This window comes from Triticum aestivum, chromosome 7D (assembly GCF_018294505.1).
Source record: "Triticum aestivum cultivar Chinese Spring chromosome 7D, IWGSC CS RefSeq v2.1, whole genome shotgun sequence".
Taxonomy (NCBI): Eukaryota; Viridiplantae; Streptophyta; class Magnoliopsida; order Poales; family Poaceae; genus Triticum; species Triticum aestivum.
The window spans coordinates 232,925,691-232,930,729 of NC_057814.1; the positions used below are offsets into that span (position 1 = coordinate 232,925,691).

At 47.8% G+C, this 5,039-nt stretch overlaps 1 long non-coding RNA gene across 1 annotated transcript; it reads left to right on the plus strand.

Moving 5' to 3' along the window:
- Window positions 1-1,242: 1,242 nt before the first annotated feature.
- LOC123169683 (uncharacterized) lies at window positions 1,243-1,920 on the plus strand. Its single transcript, XR_006484920.1, has 2 exons — window positions 1,243-1,546; window positions 1,637-1,920. It is a non-coding gene; the product is annotated as an uncharacterized lncRNA (long non-coding RNA).
- The last annotated feature ends 3,119 nt before the right edge of the window (window positions 1,921-5,039 follow it).

Sequence of the window (5,039 nt, forward strand, 5' to 3'; positions counted from 1 at the left end):
AACTACAAAATAACTTCCATTACTAAGAATTACATTGAGTTCTCTTAGACACATCTTCTTGGTGGTAACCATTTTTGCAAGATGAAATTCTACCAAACCTTCGACGAAGACACTGCAATTAGACATGGGCAACAACATCGCCACTCATAGATCTGCACAAATTTGTACCATAAAGCTTTCAGAGAGCCCCTTGTGTCGCCAATTCAAAAATATGAGAAGCCATGAGCGATGAACGGACTTAGGCCAAGGATAATCCCTTAGAAGAGAAGATTCTCGAACCATACTATCTTCACTGTAGTGCCAATGAAGAATTCCAACTCCACAAAAAATTCAAACCAATAAAAACACCAAGATACTCTAAGCTCAAAAGACTCGAGCTGAATTGTCAATGATCTGTGCCAAAACAAAAGCAAACCACCACTCGCACCATTACTTTCCTGCACCTCCATACTGCCATCCGCAACTTTTTTCCTAAGCTTCTCTGCTTTAACTTTGTTCAGATGTTCTCAGTCAGGAAGATGATATCCGGCCCCCACTGCTTGTGGACATCCAGAAGCGCTATTTCTGCCGAGACACTGGCCATACCGCGACAGTTTAAACATATGAATTTCATTGCTCCCAGCGGTCACCCTCTGGAGGAGTCACTGATGTATCGTTGGGTGTGTTATTCTCAGGGATTAGGGCACTATCAGAGCACACTTCACCAGTCCACCTTGATGTAAGGGCTTCCGATTTTCACCTCAACCAATCTGAGAAGGGCAAACAAAACCCCCACGAAAACTCACTCTCTCATGCACAACAAACTGACCTGATTAAGACGTTCAGGTAGGAAATTTGATCCTACTACGGGCGACCTAAGGCGACCATGAACTCGTAGTGGAGAGAGAGAACCAACGACGACGGTTCAGGGCATCGACCTGGGACAGCAAAACGGCGGCCCCCGCGCCGTCGCCGAGGAGGCGGCTGGCGGCGGACCAGCGAAAAACCTAGTCGCCCGAGGAATCGCCTCTTTACGTAAAAAACGCTTTGCGAGGAAGGTTGCGACCTTATTTATTTATTTAGGTTCTTAATGCTTCATTTGAGTTAATAAAGTGCACGCTTTGTCGAAAAAACAAGGGAAATGTTTGGGTTCGGCAGCCTGCCGAAACTGGGCTGGTCCCCTCGTCGCGCAACGCGCACGTACCTGGACACACCCGACCGCTTGACCACCCCTCTTCATGGAAACCTTATCCCCACCCTCACGCGAGTATGTATCCATTTCTTCCCTGCCGTTGTTCCTCTCTGTCTCCGAATCCCCGGAATCCCAGCACCGGTGACTGCGGCTAAGGGACGCCGGAGCCGACACAAGCGGGGAGCTGCGCCCGCGCCCGCGGTGAGCTGTGCGCATGGAGCGGCCGGCATGCGGTGGAGGCTGTTTGCGCCCTCAGATCGACAGCAACGCGCGGAGGAAACGCGCTAGCCCCGGTGAGAATGTGGTGCTGGAACCGGCATGGGGATTTGCTTCAACCTGCGAGGATGGTGATGGCCGGCGACAACGGTGGCTGTGGTAAGTTGCTGTCTTTTTTTATTTTTGCTAGAACCCCTTCGGTTTTTGCTAGAACCATTTTCTCAATTTGCTGAGGAGAGGATAGCACAGGACAAGCAAGGCGGCGGGTGCCATGATTTTTGCCGCACAGTTTTTTTGTTGGAACCAGCATTTTGACTTGCTACAATCGGCAAGGATGGTGCTGGGGCGGCTATGACGGCGGCACCATGCTTTTTTTCTGCATTGTTATTTTCATTTTTGCTAGAGCTATATCATTTTTTGTTGGAACCACGTGTGTTTTTTGCTGGAACCATATCAATGTATTTTCGCTGGAATCATAGCATTTTTGCTGCAACCACTTTATTGTTTGCTGGAGGCATATCATTTTTTTGCTAGAACCATGTGTTTTGCTTTTCAAAGTGGCGTTGCTTTTTCTGCCGCAACCCGCGAACGATGACGGCGAGCAACGAGCATTGGGGAACCAGCGAAGCCTTGGGGTCGTGTGGGCATGAATCGATGGCGCTCGTTGCGTTTTTTGTTTCCTTGTGCTTGCGGGGAAGAAGGATAGGGAAGGGAAAGAAAGAGGACGTGAGATCTGATGGTTCACGACTTTCAGATCGGATGGCTAGCAGCCGACCGGCCGAAAGTTTGTGCCATGATTTCTTGATGCTTGTTTTTTTAGAAGAACACCGCGCTTTATTTCATGTGTCAAAATTCAAAGGGATACAAAGGTGATCCGGAGGATCAATGAGCCACACATGTCGATCACTCTCAAGAGTAGTAGCCATTCTAGCTAGTCTATGTGCCTCACCATTATTGGCGCGATGCTCGTGGATGAGCTCACAGCTCTGGAAATTCCGCTTCTTGTCGTTAATCTCCTGCACAATCATGCAATACTCCCCGAGATGGCCTGGATTCTTCAGGTCGTTTATGACTCTCAGACAGTCCGATGCAATGCGAACTTTGTTCACGACCAAATCCTCGGCGAGGGCGAGGGCCTCCCTGCATGCACACGCTTCGAGTGTCGAGGGCTCGGTGATACCCTTAAAAACTACCGCTGAGGCGCCAATAAAATGACCAACCTCGTTACGGCAAACAACGCCCACCGCCCCGGTGTTGGATGATTTAGTACTGCCCTGTCAACGTTCAACTTCACCTCACCTGCTTCCGGCGGTATCCAGGCCGTACTATTCCCCGGTGCCGGATGCCTTGTAGACCTGATAACTGAAGGTCTCGCTGGAATCTCCTCGAGATCGTGTAGATACTTCTCAATGAACTGATGTGTAGATAACGGGCCGTGGAATTCTTGCTCATGGATGGCCTTTCTGTGTGCCCACCATATTGCCCATAATGTCACAAGAACCGAAACAAATTTATCCTTGCTAAGTGTGTTACACAAATTAAAAAGCCACAACTTGGGATCTGAACTCTCATCACCATAAACAGGGAGCAGAGTCATCATCATGTAGAGACCACACACTCTTGGCCATGTTGCAATCCAGTAGTGCATGTCGCCACGAGTCAACTGCTGCTTTGCAGATCGGACATAATGCTTCGTCGGTCATGTGCCTTCTCTCCCTTTCCTGCCCCGTAGGTAACGACGCCCGTGCCAGTCGCCAAGCAAACACACGGATCTTGGCTGGAACCCTCACGCCCCAAAGCTGCTTCCAGCTTCTCTCTTGCTGAGCCGTATCCGAATTGATCGACTCGCCGTTGAGCCAGGCTTCCCTCCTATACTTAGTTTCTACCACTAGTCGGTAGCATGAGTGAACAGAGAAGGAGCCGCTTCTTTCATATTACCAAGCATAAAAGTCTTGCTGCGCCTTGTGGCTTAATGGGATTTGCCTTACAATTTCTGTATCCATGGGCAGAAGGTGCTCCTCAAGTGCTTGCTCGTTCCATGACTTGGTTGCATGCACTATGAGCTCCAAAACTTGTGAAGGAGGATTAGCAGATACAGTACATATTCGCCTCATATTAAAGTTCCTTGATAACCAATTATCATTCCATATGTTGGTGTCTGCACCATCTCCTATTCGCTTGATCAGCCCTGTACAGAGTATATCATGTCCTTCACAGATGGACCGCCATATTTGGGACGGCCGCGATCCTACCTCAGTTGATAGAATGTCGGAGCAGGGGAAGTAGACCGACTTAAGAATACGAGCACTTAGGGTATCTGGTTCCTTAAGTAATCTCCATGCCTGACGCGCCAGAAGAGCAAGGTTAAAAATTTCCATATCACGGAACCCTAAACCTCCCTTGTATTTCGGCATGCACATAGTTTCCCATGACACCCATGCCGTCTTCCTCTCACCTGCTTTACTCCCCCACCAAAACTTACGAACCATTGTTGTAATATGCTGACATAGACCTCTCGGTAACTTGAATAGAGCCATGGAGTACGTTGGTATTGCTTGCACCACTGACTTGATAAGAATCTCCTTGCCACTTCCCGCAAGGCACCGTTCCATCCATCCTTGCACATTCTTCCACACTATCTTTCAAATAAGCAAACACACCATTCTTTGGGCGCCCCACATCCGAAGGGAGCCCCAAATATCTCTCACATAATGATTCTTTCTGGATATCCAAAATACCCTTTACCATATCTCTACAAGAAGCGGGACAACCTTTCCCGAAATAAATGGATGACTTGTCGTGATTTATGCGCTGCCCAGAAGCTTGACAGTATGCCATCAGAATGTTGTTCAAAATCTCCGAATGTTCCGTCGTCGCCCTACTAAAGAGCAGACAATCGTCAGCAAAAAGGAGGTGATCAACTTTTGGCGCCGAGGGCACAATTTTGATGTCCTCAAAAGATCCATCCTCACTTTCTTCATCATACATGATAGTCCCTCAGCTGCCAATAAGAACAGGTAGGGTGAGATGGGATCCCCCTGCCTAATGCCTCGTGCCGGAGAAATCTCCTGGCTACGACTTCCATTAAACAATAAAGAAAAGGTAATGAAGGACACCCCTCTCATAACTTGCTTGACGAAGTAGTTACAAAAACCAAGTTTCTTCATAATAGCCTCCAAATATACCCACTCCACATGGTCATACGCTTTCATCATATAGTATCTAGCTTTAATGCAGAATGACCATTTTTCTTGCTTTTGCTATTTTTCATGAAATGAAGGCACTCATATGCCGTAATAACATTGTCCGTGATCAAGCGACCTGGCACAAAGGCCGACTGTTCTTCAGAGATAATTTCCGGGAGAATCTGCTTCAGACGGTTAGCAAGTACTTTTGAAGCGATTTTGTAAATTACGTTGCACAAGCTTATAGGACGAAACTGAGACAGAAATATTGGGTTCTGTACCTTAGGGATGATTACTATGAACGTCCTGTTGATCTCTGTTGGGGAACGTAGTAATTTCAAAAAAAAATCATACGCACACGCAAGATCATGGTGATGCATAGCAACGAGAGGGGAGAGTGTGTCCACGTACCCTCGTAGACCGAAAGCGGAAGCGTTATGACAACGTGGTTGATGTAGTCGTACGTC